This window comes from Sus scrofa, chromosome 13, assembly GCF_054392235.1.
Source record: "Sus scrofa isolate SSC_HxYL_T2T_F1_AM1 chromosome 13, Sscrofa_HxYL_maternal_Yorkshire_Landrace_v2.0, whole genome shotgun sequence".
Lineage (NCBI taxonomy): Eukaryota > Metazoa > Chordata > Mammalia > Artiodactyla > Suidae > Sus > Sus scrofa.
Window position 1 is genome coordinate 112,501,903 of NC_139395.1, and position 22,794 is coordinate 112,524,696.

Genomic DNA, 22,794 nt, shown 5'->3' on the forward strand with positions numbered 1-22,794 from the left:
AGGTTTAAAGTGGAGATTAAGGTGGCATATGACCAAGGAACAGATACCAAGAGTGGAGATCTGAGGGAGAAAAGTTCACATCCAATGGGTCAGTCAGAAAACCTTGCTCTGCCAGATTCGGCAAGATAATGAGTAGAACAAGATGTCCAGCAGAGGAAAAGACCCACCAGCAATTCTTGTGCAGAAGAGTATCAATAACAGTGAAAAATCTGATATTTTATGCTATTTTCAAACTAAGAAGTTCACTTGCCACAGTGTCATGGATACTGGCAGGAGACACAAGATTCCTGAATCAGAGACAAAGGACTTCCCACTCAGAGGACAGCAAACAGCATGAGCATCAACATGTTTGCATCAATTCCTCTAGTTCTCAAGTTCCCTGGAGCGACATTCATGGACTTCCTTGCATGCCTGCATATATAGTGGGTTTCACCACAGGAAAGAAATCCTGACCCTAGAAATCATACATCTTTTATAATGAGCAGTAAGCTTGCTGGCCTTTTGTTCTAAAAGGAGACACAGACAAAAAAAAAAAAAAAAAAAAAAAGGAGTTTCCGTCGTGGTGCAGTGGTTAACGAATCCGACTAGGAACCATGAGGTTGCGGGTTCAGTCCCTACCCTTGCTCAGTGGGTTAACGATCCAGCGTTGCCGTGAGCTGTGGCGTAGGTCGCAGACGCGGCTCGGATTCCGCGTTGCTGTGGCTCTGGCGTAGGCTGGTGGCTACAGCTCCAATTTGACCCCTAGCCTGGGAACCTCCATATGCCTCGGGAGCAGCCCAAGAAATAGCTAAAAAAAAAAAGGCAAAAAATAATAATAATAAAAAGGAGACACTATCTTCCAAGGCTGCTCACTATACAAATAACTTGAACAGAAAATCTAGAACCCAAAGAGTGATCAGTGTCTCTCTTGCAAGACAAATAGAGATGCAAGAGAGATGCAGGGAGACTTATCTCTTTAAAAAGCTGCCTCCTGCATGGTTCTACATCCAGTTCCTCAGCTGTGGTCACTTAAAAGGACAACTGTGACCCAATCAGAAGGCATTATCTGAAAATCTGGACAAAGAGAGGGAAATCTGCCTTATGTTGGGCTCTCCAAAAGCAGACCTTGAAATGAAGATTAATATGTGAATGATTTAGGAGTTTCCATTGTGGCACAGCAGAAACGGATCTGACTAGGAATCATGAGGTTGCAGGCTCGATCCCTGGCCTTGCTCAGTGGGTTAAGGATCCGGTGTTGCCCTGAGCTGTGGTGTAGGTCACAGATGTGGCTCAGATCTGATATTGCTGTGGTTGTGCTATAGGCCAGCAGCTGTAGCTCCAACTGGATCCCTAGCCTAGGAACTTCCATATGCCACAGGTGTGGCCCTAAAAAACAAACAAACAAAAAAGAATGATTTATTAAATAAATTATCTCAAGACAATCCCGTAAAGGAATAAGGGGGGAGAAGGGGAGATTTTAGGTAAAGTTCTATGATAGCTTCAGCCTAATCCTGAAGGAAAACTCTGGAGCATAGATTATGCCTTACAGTTGTCCGGTCTGAGCAAAGGGATCCAGGCTTTAAAACTCCTATCCCTTTCAGTCATTGGCTAAGGCCACTCCAGGAGAATGTAAACTCTCAGGCAGCTATAGCTGTATTTGCAGGAAAAGCAGCTCCAGTACCCTGAAGGAAGGTTCCTAAGGAAGAGATACAAATGAGGACTATAAAAAGCAAAAGTATACTGAAACAAGGGTAGAGGCATTCAGAAATGATAAAGAGGGCTGAGGTGATCTAATTGCTTAGATTCACTTACATCTCACGTTACGTTCACTTTACACTGTTATGGTCTCTTCAAAATGATGGATGGTCAAAATTTCTAGGGAAAAACTTATGAGGAGAGTTAGTGGGATGAGTAAAAGCCCACTGCTAAAGTTGATCTCACGTTCATAACTGATATTCATCATCTCATTCCTTTACCATCCGTTCTAGATTTCCTTTATCATTAACCAGCACTGCTGCTGGTACAGGCAACTTGCCTGATGGAATGAACTAGACCTTCATCTTTGAGGGACCTGAGCTCAGTTACAACTCTTATATCATACTTCAGTTGCTGTAATTGCCCATTCACAGATAAAAATAACCATGGGAGCACCAAGAGAAAGCCCAGTGGATCTCTTAGATCTCTTTCCCATTTTGTAGTAGCAATGTTACCTCTTTATGATACTCAGGGTCAATTACCCCTGCCAGGATGATAGCTCTTTTCTTTTCTACTGTTACAAGGAGCCCTAAATGAGTAGGCGGAGGCCATAGCTTTTTTTTTTTTTTTTTATGGAATTCTTATTGTGTCCCTTGGAGGAAGCAACCTCTAAACCCACAGATGCTAAAGTTGTATGGCCATACGCACATGGACCCACTTGCATTCCTATAAGTGAGTCCCTGGGTCTGAGCTATTCAGCTTTCTGACTCCAGAATAGCTATTCTGAGCTATTTCAGCTTTCTGACTCCAGGAGCCCAGCAGCAAACTTTCAAAGAATCACAGGTTCAGATCATTGGATGAAGTCAGAAGAGAGGTACAGAGAAATGATAAAAGAGGTCCAAGGGACTGTGGGTTGGGAACCAATAGTGTTTGCTATGGAATCAAATAAGAAGGTTCCAGGCAAATTATTGCCTCAAGACGATTGCAATTTTCTATCATTATTTCATCCAATGAGTACCCACAATGCACTCAGTATACTCCTAGGTGCTGATTAATATAGAGATAAATAATACATCATCCTTCATGCACAGAGTTCACAGTTCATTGTGGAAGACAGACAAGGAAGCCAACATTTGATATTCTGGTGATAAGGAGCACAAGAGGGAAGCAGAGGTGACCAAAAGTCAAGGGGGTTCATGGAGGAGGTGCCTTCTTAGCTAGGTAGGCAAGATGAATACAAGTTTGCCAGCCCAGAGTATGAGCACCAGGAGAGGTATGAGAGAGATGATGTCTTAGTTTCAACTGCTATAACAGAAGATCATGGACTGAGTGGCTCATAAACAACATAAGAAATGTATTTCTTATAGTTCTGGAGGCTGGGAGTTCAAGATCAGGGTGCCAGCAAGATCAGGTTCTGTCGAGAGCCCTCTTCCAGGTTACAGACTGCCAATTTCTCAGTGTATCCTCATATGGTAGAAAGAGAAGGAGAGAGCAAACTCGTTTGTTATTCTTATAAGGTCACTAATCTCATTCAAAAGGGCTCCACCCTTGTAACTGCACCTGAATCTGATTACCTCCCAAAGGCCTCACCTCTTAAGACCATCATACCGTGGGTTACGGCTTCAACATATGAATTTGAGGAGGAGGAAGGGCACAAACATCCAGTCCACAACAGAGAAGGAATTTTCATCCAAATCCAAAACACATATACATAGCCCCTTTCAGAAGTATGGCAACAGTGGTGGGTAAGGCCACAATTAATAATTAATTCTCAACTTCTAATGGGATCTCAGCTCTTGTGCTCATGCCTAATTCTGCCATGCAGAATAGAAAAACAGCATGAGTTAAAGTCAAGGTTATTTGGAGACCTTTATACTAGGGAATAAAGTATTCAATGGAATGTTTGAAAAAGTTAAAAACTGTTCCTGCACTTAATTTTCTTAAAAATGGGAATAACATTTGCAGGAAACTGTCCCTTGGTGTTTTGTTTCCTAGGTTTACTCCTATCTCTATTCTATTGCTTTTTTTCCTTCCTGCCTTGAACTCTGATAATATGATGGAGACCTCCAAATCTTAAGGCTAAGTAAGAATGGGAACTAGGACTAAGGGAACCCCAAAACTTCGCTAGAGCACCTTGAGAAGAAGGAAGCTAGATTTTATAGAAATCACAAAAACTCTTTCTCCTGCTCTGGCCCAATATTTAAACTAAAATCAATCTGGGAGTTCCCATCGTGGCACAGCAGAAATGAATCCAACTAGGAACCATGAGGTTGTGGGTTCGACCCCTGGCCTCACTCAGTGGGTTGAGGATCCGGCGTTGGGGTGAGCTGTGGTGTAGGTCGCAGACGCAGCTCGGGTCCCAAGTTGCTGTGGCTCTGGCTTAGGCTGGCGGAAACAGCTCCAATTAGACCCTGGCCTGGGAACCTCCATATGCCACGGGTACAGCCCTAAAAAGACAAACAAACAAATAAATAATAAAAAAATAAAATCAATCTGCTTGATTTATTAAATTCACATTAATCTTGCCCAATTTATCGATATTCTATATAAGTCAGGGTTCCAACTGAAAAATATACGGCACATGGAGACGGCACATGGAGACGGCACATATTCAGATATTTGATGCAAACAAGGCCACTGTACCTCTAATAGGAGATACTAATTCCAAGCAGCTCAGGCCATCCCCCGACCAGTGTAAAAGTCACAAAGAAAAATGTCATATTTAGACTACACACTTCCTAGACCCTGTCTGCCTCCCACCATGGAACAATCTCAGGAGTACAGATAAAATACTCTCTATGACCACCAATTATGCCCTAAACTTTCACAATTCCTTTGTCCACAGAGGCACAACTCTGTAAGTCTTACCTGAAGTTTGTGCCTCAACAAAAAAAAATGGACTTATTGAATTTGAATGAACAGATATTACAGTCAATATTTTCAACAAACATTTATTAATTAACTGCTATGTGCCAGTGATGAGCTCTATGATAATTATTCAGTGGTCAACAAGAGAGGCATGTTACGCTCATGGAATTTAGACTAGGGACAAATAATAAACAGATATACAAATAATCATGATAACAAGTTATGATGTGTTATGAAGAAAAAGGATAGGATTTTACGAGTGACAGCTGCAGTGCATACAGTGAGGTCATCTACTTCAGACCAGTGATCAGGAAAGGCCTCTCTAGCTGAAGCCTGAAAGGTGAGTGGGAGCCAACCAGACCTCAAGCTGGGAGAAGGGCATTCACTGCAGAAAGAACAGATAATGCAAAGGATAAGGAATAAAGAGCTTTGGGAGTATTTGAATGGAATAAGGAGCAGTATAGCCAAGAAATAATAAGCAAAAGAAGACAGGCTAGTAAAAGAAGATGAAACTTTGTCAATTGTGAAAACATAGATAGAACTTGAGGGTGTTATGCTAAGTGAAATAAGTCAGATGGAGAAAGACAAGTACCATATGGTTTCACTCATATGTGAAATAGAAATAAATACACACATAAACAAACAAACAAACAAAAAACAAACACACAGACACCAAGAACACAGTAGTGGTCACCATAGGGGAGGGGTTGGGGAGAAGGGTAAAAGGTAGAAGGAGTCGGCTACATAATGATGGATGGAAACTAAATATTTGGTGGTGAGCATGTTGTAATGTACACAGAAATAGAAATAGAATGTGTACATATGCAACGTCTATAATGTTATAAGCCAGTGTCACTTTAATTTTTTTAAAAAAAGAAAGTCTAGAAAGGGTCAGCTGTGGTAAAGAGAATTTGCTCTGAACGGATCATAATGTTTCAAGAGAATGGTGACATGATTCAATTTAGGTTTGTGGTGGAAGGGGAGAGATTATTATCTTTCTAGCTGATGAATAGAGAATAGATTTTCTTTTGGCCACAACTGTGATATGGGAAAGTTCCTGGGCCATGGATTGAACCTGTGCTGCAACTGCGGCCCACACCATAGATGCAGCAACGCCAGGACTCTATGCTGCACCACAAGGGAACTTTCCCCATTTTCTAATTTCTTTATCTTTACTCTTCTACTTTTTGCCTGAGTTTTATCATTTTTAATTTTAAAAGTGGGTTGTGACCTAGTCTGGGGCCATTAAAGACAAGTTATCCAAGCTTTTTCCATTTGTCTGAGATTGTTCACACCCAAAGACAGAATGTAAGACCAGAAGCAGTGACTTTACTAGTCGTCTTTTCCCAAAGTAGACTTGGAACCAAACAGAGTCATACACATGAACGCCATGTTCAAGCCTACCATTTAAAAATGAATGGCTAAGAGTTGACTGAATAGACCCTCTTTTATTATCCACAAATTAATTTCTGAATCTATCTGGGTAGGGTATGTGGGGTGGGGGTGCTGTTAATGCAACCAGAATCAGGGAATGGTTTTGACTTTAGCAATTGCCCCACACTTGGTACAACATAAATTATCAATAAAGTGTTTTTCCACTGGGAGATTGTATTTTACATATACAAAACTCATAATTTGTGTTTATTGAAAAGATTTAGACACTGGAATGTTATTTATGTTTTTAATTTGTCGGTACCAGTAAATAACGTCCCACTTAGCTAGCAGTTCCTGGGGAGAGCATTTACTTCTGAAATACACTGTCTGCGACCTGTTCTGGCCACCTCCACGCTTGGGGCTGTGGATCCATAAAACCATAATCAATGTGCTCAATAAATATTTATAGAGTAGATGGATGAATGAGTGAATCCTTATATCTTTTCTATTTACCAGAAGAATCAACCCAATTCAGATCTTCTTTACAGATTGTTGTACCATTTAATTAACATTGGTACCCCTTTGTATTTTGTGACTTTAACTTCACTGCCACTACATACCCGTTTGTCATCTTTAATATCACTGTACATTTAATACGCACTTTTCACGTTACAGTTTCATTAAGTGTATTTAATCAACGTTCACATTCATGGTTTATACTTATTTCCTTTTAAAACCTTTATCTCTGAAAAGGCCAAATGTGTACAAAACAAATTTATAGACCCTGAGGGTAGCTATAAGAATGAACAAGGTTGAGCCCCATTTTCAAAGGCCTTTAACTGGGAGACAACCCAGCTGGCGACTAAAACCTATTGATTCTGCTCGTTAATATTTCTCCAAACCATCCCTGGAGCCAAGGTTCAGTCCAGGCCTTTAGCATTGCTTACCTGGACTATTGCAATACTCTCTTAACTGTCACTTTAAAAAGAAAGCTGTCTTTTCTTTCCTCTTCCCTTCACTTAAGACTAAAATATATTTTGAGAAAAGACAATATCATCAATCCAGGGCATACAGATTTTAATAAATGGGCTTTTGACATGTTACATCATAAATGAAACTTCCAAGTTTATAAGTGGTCCTTTGACAGGATGCATCATGTCAATCTATAGCTCAGAACTTTACTGATTTAATCCATAATTCATATAGTAATGGATCCTGAAAATTCCATTGCTTCCTTGCTTCTTGCAAGGGCAGCTCTGCTCACACAACTTGAGACTGATCAGTTGGTGCTATGTGGCTAAAACAGCACAGTGTCCTCTGAATGAGCTAATCACTGGACCCTCACCCAGTGTTTCTCAAACAGGTCATTACTGGACAACCTTACTACTTCAGCTATACCCACTTACCTTTTGTGGTATTAACCACTTCATTTTTAAAAATTCAAAACATTTCTTGGAGTTCCCATTGTGGCTCAGCTCTAACGAACCCAACTAGTTCCATGAGGACATGGGTCCAACCACTGGCCTCCCTCAGTGAGATAAAGATCCAGTGTTGCGGTGAGTTGCAGTGTAGTTTGCAGACATGGCTCAGATCCTACATTGCTGTGACTGTTGTGTAGGCTAGCAGCTACAGCTCCGATTCGACCTCTAGCCTAGAAACTTCCATATGCCTGGGTGTGGCCCTAAAAAGACTAAAAAAAAAAAAAAAAATTTCTTGATTTACTTATAAAGGTAATTTTATACTATTAGCACAAATGGAAAACCAGTGTCAACTGCTATTAAAAGAAGCTTCCATAATTTCATAAAGGTCACGGCTTATTCACATAGCAACAGCAGAAAGAACATAATTTGGGAAAGACTCAACTAGCCCATTCCATCACCTCCACTGATCAGGAAGGGAGCTAGGGAATAATAAGAGGACATTATAGTAAATTCAAGACTGGCCTGACTTAGCATAAATAGTCTAAAATTGAATTGGGCGTGTGACCCGTTTATCATCCGTATCTCCCATGAGTCCCATGGTATCCGTTTTGGCCAGACCTCCCAGGCTAGTCTGGGCTTGGAAGCATTTGTTTCATTGTCTGCTTTTTAATAGAATCAGATGGCTTTCTTGAAAAATTGAAATCCTGGGAGGATCAGGGGAAGAATAAGGAGAGAAAAAAATGATTCGGGGTGTATAATATTGAAGATATGGAAAAAGAAGGAAAACACAAAGATATGGCAAGGAATCATAAAAGTGGAGCATGTGTGGCCAAGAGACAACTTGATAGCAATTACACTCTGCTGTTCCAAAACAACTGTGGCTTATTGCACAGGCACAAACCTGGAAATACTATTCATACAGAAGAATATAAAAAATCTTCTGAAATGTTAACTGTTCTTCGCTATGTTAACTAAATCCTAACAGCAACTTACTTATTTAAGAAGAGATAAGTGTTCTTTTGTTTGGAGGGTCTGGGCAGAGTCAGACTAAATTTTAAATCCTATGAATTTCTTTTTGTAATTTTGATGCTTTTAAATAATGTTTGAAAATGATATTGATACATTTACATTGTTATTATATTGACAAAAATAATAACAATTTCTAGCATTAGATAACTTTATATAACTCTAATCCCTTTTATTGACATTTATGAGGGCACTCAACAAAATCTCTAGTTTAACCTGTATCTCCTCAGCTAGCCGAATTTTATTCTTCTTTCTTTGGCTTCTTTCATCATTTTTCTACCTAGCATATGTTTGCCCCTTCAACTATGTTTACTATTGGGAGAATCGCCGACAAAAGCATTCACACACTTCTTCTACCACTTCTCCTGCCAAAAGACCTGCAATATTCCAAGCCTGAAGCCAGGGTCTTCCTGCAGATACTCGGTCTTCCTCCAGACAAATCCACCTACAAATGGAGAGAAGCAAGGACCTAGAGGGTGTAGCACTCTGCAACACGGCACCATATGGCTACCAAGCATGGTAGAACCCCCCAAATTTTGGACCGGAAACCCACCTATAGGCCTCTCATTACTTCTTTTCTGGGATATGTGGCTCACAACACTAGCCCCAGGTCATTTGTTTTCTTGCTTGAATTTCTGATGGAACTGAATGAGAAGAAACCCTGTCCCCATAAAACTACTGACAGCTCCTTGGCCAATGGCCATCACTGAATCCTGTTTAGAGGACATTTTTCAACATGACTCAGAATAATCTTCAAGAACAAAGTGTCCTATGAATAATATCAACCTCATTTAAAATGAAGGTGACTAATGGCACTTGTTTTTGGATTAGCAACTAAAATGCCTCATAACACAATTAATGGTTGGATTTGTAGACCTTGTTTTAACTAAAGAAATGGGAATTTTTTTATTAGAAATAACTCCAATAACCATGCTAGACAAAAAAGACCCAATGAAGAGATATTTTTCACTTTTGTTTTATTCTAAAGAAACTTATTACCCTGGGATTTCACTTAGGAAATCTATTAATAGAGAGATTCAACTCATTCACACTAAAATAGGACAGATTTCAGTCAAATAACATCAGCACATGTTTGAGTGCCTTCTACTGGAAGACACTAATTGAGGTACTGGAAGAACCGAAAAGAGGTACAATACCATATGGTGCCTGCCCTCCAGCCATTGATAACTTAGATTCAGGTTGTCAAATACAATACAAGATGACTAGATAAATCTGAATTTCACCTAAACAAAGAATTTTTTTTGGTATAAATATTTAATATAAGGATGTCCCATGTAATATATGGAGCACACATATTTTTAAAACTGTTCATTGTTTATCTGAAATTCAAATTTAACTGAATGTTTTGTATTTCTATTTGCTAAATCTGAAGGCCCTATCTAGAGCAGAATAATTGTTTAACAAATAGTTATGAGTGCCAACTGTGTGCTGATGACTGTTTTTGATGCTGAGTAGTTTTACAAAAAGTCAACATGAGTCCCTGATCTTATGGACTTGAGTATAACAGCAAATAAGGAAATAAAGAAATAATGACAAATGCTGTATATCACAAATGCGCACTATGAAGGGAGTCAGAAGGGAACTGTATAGTGAGTAATATTTGAGGGGTAAACATCAGCATTGTATAAATTTGTCACCTGCAAGATGAAGAACTGCTAACCAAAAAAGACTGGAGGAAAAAGCCTTCCAATTAAAACAACTTTGTGCATCTGGGCTCCGATGTAGGATAAAGCTTGTTGTATCAAAATTCAGGGATGCACAATACTCATTCATTGCTAGACTGTTCTGTACGTTATAGGACAAGAGTCTCTCTGGTACTTCCCAATCACTGAGACAACAAAAAATTTTCTCACACACTTTCAACTCTCCCGTCTCCCTACTAGCATTAAAAATCACTGAGTAAGAAGAACCAGGGCCCAATCACACCAAGTAGTATGGGCCACACTATTGTATCAAGCTTTAAATGAGGGGTTAAATAATAATTCTCTCAATAATTAGGACACAAGAACAGATGAGAAACAGGCCACCTAAACACTAATTATTGGCCAAGTTCCTGTTTTAGGCAGCAATGCTTAGAGGCCAGAAGTAGATGAGCTCACACTTGGCCCCATAGCTTAGGAAGGTCATCTAGAGAAAGAGAATTCAAGACTTGAAGGATTTATCTCAGCAGAAGAGATGCATAGAAAAAACAGGCCACTGCCAGTTGTAGGAAATGGTGTGAGCCCAGGCTCAAAGGCACAAAAGAATGTGTATCTGCTTTGGGACCCAAAACACATCAAGAAAGCCCTCTGCTCAACACATGGCCATGGCTGAGTGTTATGGTTGGCACAAGGCTGATTCCCCATGGGTCCCCAAAGTGAAGAAAGAGGAGAAGGGCCACATACTCTCCTACCACCAATCTGGTGGGAAGCAGACCTCCTTTGCATCTCACTATGGGATGCAAAGTTAATAGGCACTAAAAGCCTGCTTTAGCCAGTCCAATGTTAAGACCCCATATGTACTGAAAAGATGAATGGGAAAGAGGGATACAATTTGGTTTAGATAATAAGCCTTGCCTTATGACAAAATTTGCCAAGTGGTTTACTGACATTAGAGCATGGGGCACTCAAGATCCCAAGTGATCTTCTCTCTTTGTCTCCTGCTGCTCTCCATGTGCCCTGGTCAGCTCATATCACTTGCTGTCATTCCAATCACATTTTACACATTTGTTCATGTTGTTCTCTAGGCCCAGAAGGCTATTTCCCAATAGTCTGTCTGGAAAACTCCTATTCATCCTTCAAAGCTCAACTCAAATATTCTCTTCAATGTGAAGTCTTCCTTCCTGCTTTAGCCCCACATCCTATTACCACCCTCATGCCCTAACATGCACATTCACACAGGCATGAATCCATGGCCTCCTCCTTAGGGCCTAGCACTATTTTTTACATAGTCCTCTATTATAGCACCCACCATATAGTATTACCTGGTTAGCTGGTTACATCCCACCATATCGTATTACCTGGTTAGCTGGTTACATCCTTCTTCCTTTACTTAACTGTGAGCTCCTAACAGATTAACCAATCCATTCCTGATCTTGCACTAACATAAACACAACACACAGTATATGCTCAATAAATACTGGAAGAAAGGGAGACACAGAGAAAAGGAAAAAGGGGAAAGAAAATGAAAATAAGGGAAGAATAACTTTTCTATTGAGTTTAGTATATTATTGAGAACCACAAAAAAACTTAATTAAGCCTAATTTAAAGAATACATGTGTAATTTTTCTTTTTAGGGCCATACCTCCAGCATATGGAAGTTCCCAGGCTAGCAGTCAAACTGGAGCTACAGCTGCTGGCCTATACCACAGCTATAGCAACACTGCACCCAAGCCACATCCACAACCTATACCACAGCTTGCAGCTATGCTGGATCCTTACCCACTGAGCAAGGCGAGGGGTCAAACTCACATCCTCATGGATACTATGTAAGGTTCTTAACCTACTGAGCCACAATGAGAACTCCCTATATCTGTCCTTTAAAGGAATACACAATTGTTGATTATTCTTTTTGTTTGTTTGTTTGTTTTCGGCCACATCCATGGCATGCTAAGTTCCTGGCCAGGGATAGAACCTGAGCCACAGTAGTGACAATATCATATCCTTAACCACTAGGCCACTCCTGAACATTCTTTTTCAATATATAAGAAGTATGTTGCCAATGATTATCACAGATTGGAGATTCTCCAACTAGAAATGAGTCTTAACCGGGGACTCTGTTCTGAAGAGAATAGAGTCTAAACCAGGGACTCTGCTCTATTCTCTTCAGAGCAGAGTCCCCGGTTTAGACTCATTTCCAGTGGAGAATCTCTGATCTGTGAATAGTCAGGAGAAAGGAAGGAGGAAATTTTCTTTCCCATATGAACTTGGGGAACACATATATATCTCAGCATGCAAAAAAAAACTGGTAAGCCTCTGGAGTAAATTCCAATAAAATTTATATTTTTTGCAAATAAATTATAACAAATTTTAATATTCATGTACTTTATATTTTAAGTCACAAGATAACTGCTTTTTTAAATTTTTTTTTCTTTTTTGCCTTTCAGGGCCACACTCATGGCACATGGAGGTTCCCAGGCTAGGAGTCTAATCCACGCTACAGCTGCTGGCCTACGACACAGCCACAGCAACATCAGATCCTAGCTACATCTGCGACCCACACCATAGCCCACGGCAATGCCAGATCCCCAACCCACTGAACGAGGCCAGGGATCAAACCCACATCCCCATGGTTCCTAGTCGGATTCGCCTCCACTGTGCCAGGATGGGAACCCATAAGATAACTGCTTTTATGAGCAACACTATTTTTAACCTAGTTCTGATTTTTTTCCCAGCCAGCTATGGTCTGCTGTTACTAAAACCAGGAAGGACTTAAAAGAAAATTAAGAGAAAATGTAGTATAAAACAACTGGCAAAAAATAACTTAATCTTTTCTACCAATTAAATGTTGGGTTGTGTTATAAAAAGATCACATAGAGCACGCTTGACAAATATAACTAAAAAAATAATAATTTCATTTTTCTTGTTGAACAATCAGCAGTTAATGATGAGGTAAAAAAAATGAAGGTACCTAGTGAGGGTGGAGTTCAGGAGGTCTTATTAGTGGCTTCGTATTACAATCTAGAAACGTCTTTATGTAGACTAATTATATTGTGGGTCCAGAGGAGATTTACAATCTGATTTGCCACAGAGAACTCCATGTAATCTTCGTTGAGGACTGACACCATTTTATCTTTGCACGATTCCCTGTTTCTCACACAAGTAATTCCGCCCTTTCTACATTGTCAGCTCTGACAGGCTGATTTAATCTGCAGGATTCTGAATGCCTCTGACCACTGCAGCGAGTCATTAACCTTGACTCGCATAATTGAATTCAAGGTTGATTGCCTGTGACCCTCTGCGCTGAGGTCTTCTAAATGTACATATTCATTACGAGCAGCCTCGCTAAACGGATTGCACAGGGAAAGCTGTAGCAGTCGGCCTGTTTGGTATGCAGGGGGCGAAAAGGGCACTAATTGCATGTTAGAGCTGAGGATTAGATTATGAAACGAGTGAGAAAATGAAGATAGATCCTCTGACACTGTCAGATTAGGGGCAACAACGTGCGGGAATATGACATCAAAATTTACAGTGACATTAACAGAAAGAAAATTAGAAATAAATAGACATTGGGCATTTTTTAAAATCTTCATATTTTCTACCAACACCTAATAAACAGGATATGGGAGCAAGGGCCTGTATCTTTTTTTCATTTGCACAATCACAGCAGAACAATAGAATTTTTTTAGGTAGATTTGGAGACTAGGAAAGTACTTTATGGTCGCTTTAACATTACATGTTATTCAATATCTGGGCTTTACACACCACATGCCATTTTGGGTTGCCCAGAAAACATGTTCATATAACTTCAGTAAACCTGGAGAATGTACAAGTATTTAAATGTTCAAAATTATTGTGAACAGTTCTGTCAACCAATACTATCAGGCTCAATTTTAGTAAAAAGCCAGCTTGTAAAGGTATCACTATTTCTACTTTTTTATTCATTTTTATGTCACTTCATAGTTAAAACAAGCATATAAATATTCAAATCAATCACGTCTTCCATACACAATCAGATGCTTAAGTCAATATCAAATAGCTGTACAAATCACTTCTATTTTCCAGAAGCAAATGCCCATAGTGTAACAAACACAATAAATAACTTGGTCAGAGGTGAAGCTATGTCTGTATTTCAGGAAACTTTTTCTTTTCCATTTAGGTGTGAGATGCTACTTGGGCAACCTTTCCTTGTACTTTTGCTAGTTGTTTTATGATTTATTTTAGAGGAAAATGACAGCCTATCTTTCTTAACAAAAAAACATACACAACTTAATGGCATAGGACATTTAAAAACAAAAAACCAAAGACCTTGGTGTTAAATCAGAGCTAGAAATGAGTGTTAAGTTAGATAAAAGTTAAAAGATTCTATCTCTGGAGAAGCTGAGTTCAGTTTTGATTTGATTTTGCTTTGTTTTTGAAACAAGCCACAGAATGGTCCCTGTGGTACCACAATATAATTCTCCAGAAATGTTCTACAGCATTCTTAGATGGTTAACTTGGCTTGCACTGATCTTTCAAAATGAAACTTATTTTTGCAACTTCAAGAAACTCTACATGAAAGAAGTAACTTTCTAATAATTATGCCTTTTGGAGAAGTCCCTCCCAGTGTAAGCAATGAACTCATTGAACCAAGCCTCATAGTAAAAAGAAAAAGCCATGGATGACTTCAAAGACTAAGAACACTCCCGCTTTTCAGAGGCTGCCACAGATGGTTTCTGAGGCACCTTTCTGAGACATTTAAATGATTACCTACCAATAGTTGTATTTACTACCTGTTTTTCAAATCTTTTAAATACATAATTAAATCAACTTCCAAATGAACCAGCAGTATATTTTCTTAGATTCAAAGGAAATAAGGAGTTCATGCTCCAGTATTTGACACTTAACATCAAGAGCCAGGTTCCAATACCAGTTCTGTTACTTTTCAGCCACGGGGCATTGAGCCAATCACTCTCCATCTCAGACTAGCATACCTCAAGCTTTCTAAGAAAAGAGCTGTGAAATGTTACATAATTTTAAGTATTATTAAAATCACCAAACTATTATCTCATTGCATAACAAACCACCCCAAAATGTACCAGCTTAGCACCATAGGGATTTGTTACCGATCATGATTTGGTGAGTTGCCAACTTGGGCAATTCCTCTGCTGGTCTTGCCTGGATCATTTATGAGGCTGCCACCACCCATTCGGTGGCTTGACTAAGATTAGATGGTCCAGGATGGCTCTATTCACATGTTTTGCAGTTGGTGCTAGAGACCTCAGTCTATTCTTCAATCTACGACCTCCCATCCTGTAATAGTCTAAAATGGACTCCTTCACAGCTTAATAGTCCCAGAGTTCTAAGATGGTAAGAGCAGATGCCATGAGGCCCCTTAAGTTCTCAGCTTGGGAGCCCACACAACATCACTTCCACCATACTCTACTGGTCAGAGAAAGTCCCAAGGCAGCCCACATTCAAGCAAGTAGAGAAACAAGACACCACTTCTCGATGGGAGAAGTGGCAAAGTTACAAAAGGGCAAAACACAGGGAGGATTGATTCATTCAGGGCCATTATCATCATATCCTACTCACTAAAACACATATGGGACAATGCCACATTAATGTAAAAAACACATTCATTAACATTTAATTTGTGTTTTCTTGCACTGCTATGGTTGATGTTCCTTGCCATCCTCCTCTCCTCCCTATGCCTCATTCTGTGTGTGGATTGTTGACCTTTGCTCACTGAACCATAGTGCTTGATCCTGCTTCTGATTCTAACAAAATCTGAAGCCAATGAAGATTCCCCACACACGCATACCACCAGCTTTACCATCAGCATTTGACTGAAGGTAATCATATAGCACAATGATTAAGCATGTTGAGTTTGATTAAAGTCTGGAAGCAGAGATTTAAATCTCAACTCCATCAATTAATGCCTAGGTGGCCCTTAATAAATTATCTAATCTCTCTAAACTTCAGCATCTCCGTCTGTGAAAGAGAACCAAGGATTGTAACTAGCTTGGAGTTACAGTAAAGATTAAATTAGCATAATGCTTGTCAAGTACCCAGTGCATTGTCTGACACATCATAAGTTCTCTAAAGGAAAGCAGGTTTTTGGTTGTTGTTTATGTTTATTGAGGTTTTGCCCAAGTTTTACTGAGATTTAATTAACATGGTATGAGTTTAAGGTGTACAACATGATGATTTGATATATTTATATGTTGTGAAATAATGACCACAGTAAGGTTAACACATTTATCACCTCACATAATTATCTTATGTGTGTGTGTATATGCATGTACTAAGAAATTTTAAGATCTACTCTCTTGTTAACCTTCAAGTACACAACACAGTGTTAACTACAGTCATCATACTATACATTATATTCTCCCTAATTTATTCATCTTATTTTTTTGGTCATGCTATTCATGACATGTAGAAGTTCCCAGGTCATGGATCAAACCTGAGCCACAGCAGCAACAACACTAAGTCTTTAACTTCTAGGCCACCAGGGAACTCCTTTTTTTCAAATTTATTCATCTTATACCTAGAAGTTTGAATCTTTTGACTTTCTTTCCTCATTTTCCCCACCATCCCCAAGGCCTATCTACCAATCTGCTCTATTTCAGGAGTTAAGATTTTTTAAGATTCCATATATAAGTGAAATGACATCGGTATTTGTATTTCTCTGTCTGTCTTATTTTACTTAGCATAATGCCCTTAAATTTTATCCCTGATGTCACAAATGACAGAATTCCATTCATTTTTAGGGCTGAATAATATTTAATTGTGTATACACCACATGTTCTTTATCTATTCATATGGTCATTGTCATTCATGGTACTTGCCTGCATCTGGACCCTGCATGGACATTGTTTTAGAGAACCAGGCTTGTCAGTTCATCATCCAAGGATATAGGACAGAATCTGAGTTACTTATTCCATAACTTAAAATATGCTTTTGGAGTTCCTGTCGTGGCTCAGCAGAAACAAATCTGACTAGCATCCATGAGGATGGGGGTTCCGTCCCTGCCATTGCTCAGCAGGTTAAGGATCCAGCTTTGCCATGAGTTGTGGTGTAGGTCACAGACACAGCTTGGATCCTGTGTTGCTGTGGCTGTGGCATAGGCCGGCAACTGTAGCTCTGATTTGACCCCTAGCCTGGGAACCTCCATATGCCATGGGTGCTGCCCTAAAAAGACTAAAATAAAATATGTGTTTACCAACCTTTTACTACTTATCAGATAGTTAATAACAGTGATATAAAAATACAGAGCTCCTGGAGCCGGTTAAGTATCTGGCATTGTTACTTCAGTAGCTCAGGTCACTGGCATTGTCACTGCAGTAGCTCAGGTACAGGTTTGATCCCTGGCCTAGGAACTTCCCAATGCCACAGGCATGGCCAAAAGAGTAAAAAATAAAAAATAAATTAAAACACAGAGCTCTCTGTGCCTGCCCTAAAGCCAAAGGTGCTGTGATAGAGCAGCCCATCCGTCTCAGATCATATCCAACACAGGGGCAGCTTCTGTTTCCCTGTCTTAAAATTGCCTCAATTTATCCAAGTACATACCCACTTAGAAGAGATAAAGAGAAGTCATTTTTCATCAAAGGCATGAAAACTAGTTTTTTTCTTTTTGTTGAATTTAGTTGCCTATATACCTGGCTCTTACCCATTTAATCTCTGGCTTCTAGTCTCCCCTTTATCATTCCCCGTATAATACAAATAAACAAAAATCAAACAATAATGATAACAACCAGAAAAACAAAACCCCTCACACAAAGTAGAAGCAGCTAGTGATTCATGGTGACAGGAAGGATGGTAGTGAGTGGGTATAGAAGGAACTGCCCAGAGCTGACTTTCTTCAGGTATCAGGTTTTGGTTGTAGGAGTGAAGATGTGGGTAGCCTATGGGAGGAAAAGAGAGGAATTCTTGGGAGTGTCTGTGCACATAACCATTTTCTTCTTCCTCGGTCCATTCCAGGCTAGTGGTTAAGGACTACTGGTAGAGGCCCAGGTCCTGAACATACATTTTATAACGTTCTCTGGATCTTTTTGAGTTCAGAATAGGTGCTGGGTAAATCCAAGATGGCATTATTTAATCCAGATGGGTACCAGGCCTTTTTCTTTTTAACTGCCTTAAATGCCATTAGCATTTGTTGAAGCCTGTTAAGGGCATAGTAACACTTGATGCCTAAGTTGTCATTTCAATTAACTTTAGCACTTAACACCCCCCCCCCCCCAACAGTTGCCTTTTGTAAGTATTTTGCTAGTTTCTTTGTTTTCATGAGACGTGACATTGCTTTCGGGATGACTCATTTTCAAAACATAGAGTGGTAGAGGCTGTGGATGTGCCAGTAAAGTGAAAACCATGGATTTGCCCTGTTCAATTTCAGGGGGAGATGAGGCTGTCTTAAATAAGAGGTAATAATAATCATATACTTCATGTGTATACAGCACTCTTAGTTTTCAAAACAGTTTCACATTTTTTAGTCTGCCTGGACAGGAAATAGAATAGTAAACAATCACGATGGGTGATCAGTAAGATGAAGGCAAGACATTTTAGGCAGGACTGAAGAGAATGTGGATGATCTAAGCTGTTAGCTGGACAAGTGTAGAACTTATATCATATTCAATTAGTGAGTGGTAGGAGAGATTCTAGGAAAGGTGTGTCTTGAACTAGGCTTTGAAACAAGCAGAAATTGATGAGCAGAAATTGACGAGAAGAAAAGAGAGCTTCTCACACAAGAAATAGCATTGCACATGTTTACATTTGCAAAATTACGCAGTTAATAGCCCTAGAACAGAGAATTTTCAGAGGAGAGTGAAGGGTTATGAGACGATAAATTTTTTAAGCAACCCAGTAAGGTATTTAGGTCATATTATCTCATTCAGGACTCACATCCTTCTGAGGCAGAGAAGCAACACATTAAGAAATTAGATGATGTGTACAAAGTCATCAGTCAGTAAATGGCAAAGACGGAACAAAAATCCAGGTCTTCTGACTCCCTTTATCATAGAGTTTTTGTGAGGTTTCAGTGAGGTAACCTATGCAAAGTGCTAAGAACAGTGCCTGGCACATAGTGAGCCCACAGTGAATGCTAGCTATTCTTACTATTTTAATCCTTTTTATTAATACAGATCTGACTACAAGGAGAGGAGTATGGACTCTGCTCTCTAAACCTGGGATTCCTAAACTTGAGACACTGGAGTCCTGCCTTCTTCACTTTGGCACATATGCCCTATTAGGACACTTTCAGCTGCACGTAGCAGAAAACAAGACAATAAAGAGAATATATGGACTAGGATTACCTGAAAATTCCTAGGCTAGAGTCTGAGTGGGGCTCTAGCTCCCTTTCCCTACAGTTCTCCAGAGTCTGTTCCCCTTGATATGTCTTCTTCATCCTGAGGATGGCTTTCCTGTAGAGGGGGAAAAATGACTGCCTGCCTTCCTGCAAAGACCTCCCCTCCTCACATAAGATGGTCCGGAAGGAATGAGAGGGTTCTTTCCCTCAACCACCTCAACCACTGAGGAATAGTCCTGAGTTTCACTCTAATTGGACAATCTTAGGTAACGTGCCCATGCCTGGACCAATCACTGTGGAAAGGGGTTGGAACTCCACTAATAGTTTAGGTCATTCAAGGATCCTTTCCTAGCCCGCCCCCATCAGCCTGGCTGCTCAGAATGGGAGAAGAAGAAGAGTTCTGGGGACACCGCACAAAGTCCCACAACTGGGCACCACCTAGAATATCATTCTTATTTCAAAGATTATTTTTCTATAAAATAACTCTTTTAAAAAATATCATTGTCTGCATTCTAATCCTTAATATAGCTGTAAAATTGCAGGTGTATATAACAGCTGTTTTTTATTTAAAATAAATACATAACTATAAAAAAGTTTTAAATTGTTGATCCAACTATAAATATCATTCCACTTATATCACTGCTGAAGGCTTATGTTCTGAGTTCAGTCTTCAGATTTCTGTTCCAGAACTCCCTAATCTGAAGACCATACTAAAATCCACAGCCCATTTTTTCCATTCTTTTCAAGTAATATTTTCTATGCTCTGTCTGTTGAGATGGAAAAAAACAAAACACTGATCACACTGCAGAGCCAGCATAACCGTTGCCTAGTTGACTTTGCAAACAAAGGAAGGGAAAAAAAAAAAAAAACAGAATACCCATTACATTAGTGAAGCCAGCATCACTGCTGCCTGGTTGACTTTGCATCCATAGAGGGCCATGGCTTAAAGGGCTAGAGTCACTGGCAGAACCTCAAGCAATAGCCCGCAGATTTCCCTGGCCTATGCAAACACGGTCTTGGCCAGCACTTGCTTTATGGTTCCAGTCTTCTAATAAAAGCATTCCATGTGGCTGCTAGTGAAGATGACAATAGGAAAGACAGAGGAAAAAATTGGGAGAGGTGAGCCTGGAGGAAATTCTAAAACTGTTATACTTTAAACTTTCCACTTTTAAAAAAACGTGTTGTCCCTTCTCCTGGGAGGGCATGAGCAACTCAAACCCTCCTAATCAATTATTTTCCATTGATTTTTTTAAAAAATTTATTCATTTCAAATTATTAAATTACAACGCTAAATATGCCTTGTTTTTCAAGCTGCACATACACTCCGTATTTTGGTATAGTCCCCCAGGGTGGAAGAACGTCCACAGTCACACACCAATCACTGTCCTAGAGCTGGAAGATGAGCCCAGCCCCCACCCCTCCCTAAGTCACTAACTAATGGCCACCCAGTCTCTGAACACCTGTTGAGAGGTGCTGTGGGAAAATCCAGGCCCCTCTCCACTACTTACTATAGCAAGAAGCTGAAACTTTCCAGACCTCAGGGGTTTGCAGAAGGATTTCACCCAGTTGAAACTCAAACACACACACACACACACACACACACACACAAAACCTCTCCAAACAATAATGGATAACTTTCATAAACAGACAGGGGCCCAGGATAAGGATAAGGAACCCAGGATTAAACTTATACCATTCAACTGCATCTCGGAATCACTAGCAAACTTCTCCATTCTCCTTGCAGCTGTCGTTCAGGACCAGCTAGAGTTTCCCAGGCCAAAGCAAGCAGCTGCAACTCCACCCAGAGAGTACTTTCTTTAGACTGCTAAGGAAATCTTTCTAGGGATACCAGCTGTAAAATCTACATCAAAGGGATAAGAGAGCCAAACTCAGCCTTCACACCCCAGAAAATAGCAGATATACCAGCTTTACCCTAGGGGAAGCATGCTTGATTAACCTAATTCTAGGCTCAGAATCAAGACAACTATTATCCTCACTCTGCCACTTAAGTGCCACTGGTATAACATCTTGTCTATTGGTGGCTCACAGTCCTGTCTCTAAAACAAGATTTGGCATCATCTGAGCAAATACAATATGAATTGGGGTATCAATGAGGAAAGTTAATATACAGTGAGACAGGCTAATTGTATTATTGAAGACTATAACCAAAAGTAGATTTTGAAGAAATGTGTGACAAGATGCTTCCCTTTAACTAACATTTTAAAAATTGGCAAGAATTTCACATCGTCCCTGTGGTGTAGGTGCACCAGCATACATATAAATACATCTACACACACACACACACACACACACACACACACACCTGTCACCAGCTCCTCTCTCATAATCATCCTATATATCCCTCTCAGGACTGGACCTCTCCAATGTCTCCTCAGGATAAGAGCATCTTCCCTGCCTCTCTACCTCTGGTTCCACTCTACTACAGACTGGCCCCCCTACTGCTTCCAATGGAATCTTAATAAGATGTAAATATGATCCTGTCCTTCCCCTGCTTAAACCCCTAAGTAGGTCCAAGAGTTTCCAAAGAAAGTCAAAATTCCTTAGCCTAATACCAGAGCCGTCTGTGATATCACCTGTTGTTCATCACTCATCTCCCACCTCTCCTCCTTCCATCCCAAGCACCCTTCCATTGCACCAAATGAACTGTAGAAAGCCATGTCGTGTTTTCAAGCCTACATCCTTCACACATGCTGGCCTCTACCAAGAATATTAATTCTCATTTGTTTTTCAAAATTCAATTCCAAGAAACTGTCACACACATACACACACACACCTGGTTTGGGTTCCATTTCTTAATGAGTGTCCATAATACTTCCTACATGCTTGTTCAGTGTACCCACCATAGTGTCTCATAAGCGGTGACATATTCTCCTCCTCTTTCATTAAACTACAAACTCTTTGAAGGTAGGGATTTTGTTCCATTTGACTTGGAAATTTAGTATCTGGCCTACCATAGTATCTGGCACATACGTATTCAATAGATATGGTTCTCTGGTTCTACACGTATTTTACAGAGTGCTAGAGTAAGGAATTTGACATCTGACTTTAAATAAATTCCTCTGTATGTGTTTGCTACCACTTCACACAAGGTGCCATTTTGGTCGGTCATTGTTTACTGAAAACATGGGAAGGATTTATTCCACCTTGAAAGACAAAAATGTGGTTGTAAATTTACCTACGATGGGGTCTTACTCTAAAATAGAAGCCAAAAAAATGCTTAGGAAGGAGGTAAACATCTCTTCCTAAACTCAAATAAAGTGATAGTTAACATTACACAGGTTAGAAAGAGACATTTCAGGGACTTATTGGAGGTCATAATTAGGACAAGTGCCACAATCTAAAGTATAACTCAATGGCCCTTGAGAGTTTCTGCTCACAGATCAGTCTCCTTGCCTTAGACCCAAGGCTTCTCGCTCAAAGAAAGCTAGAGCAAAGCACTTTGAGCTCTTAGGATGAAAATAACTTG

At 39.8% G+C, this 22,794-nt stretch overlaps 1 long non-coding RNA gene across 1 annotated transcript in view; it reads right to left on the minus strand.

Moving 5' to 3' along the window:
- The window catches only part of LOC110256535 (uncharacterized), a 52,144-nt gene that overhangs the window by 8,865 nt on the left and 20,485 nt on the right, over positions 1–22,794 (minus strand). The window lies entirely within an intron of this gene.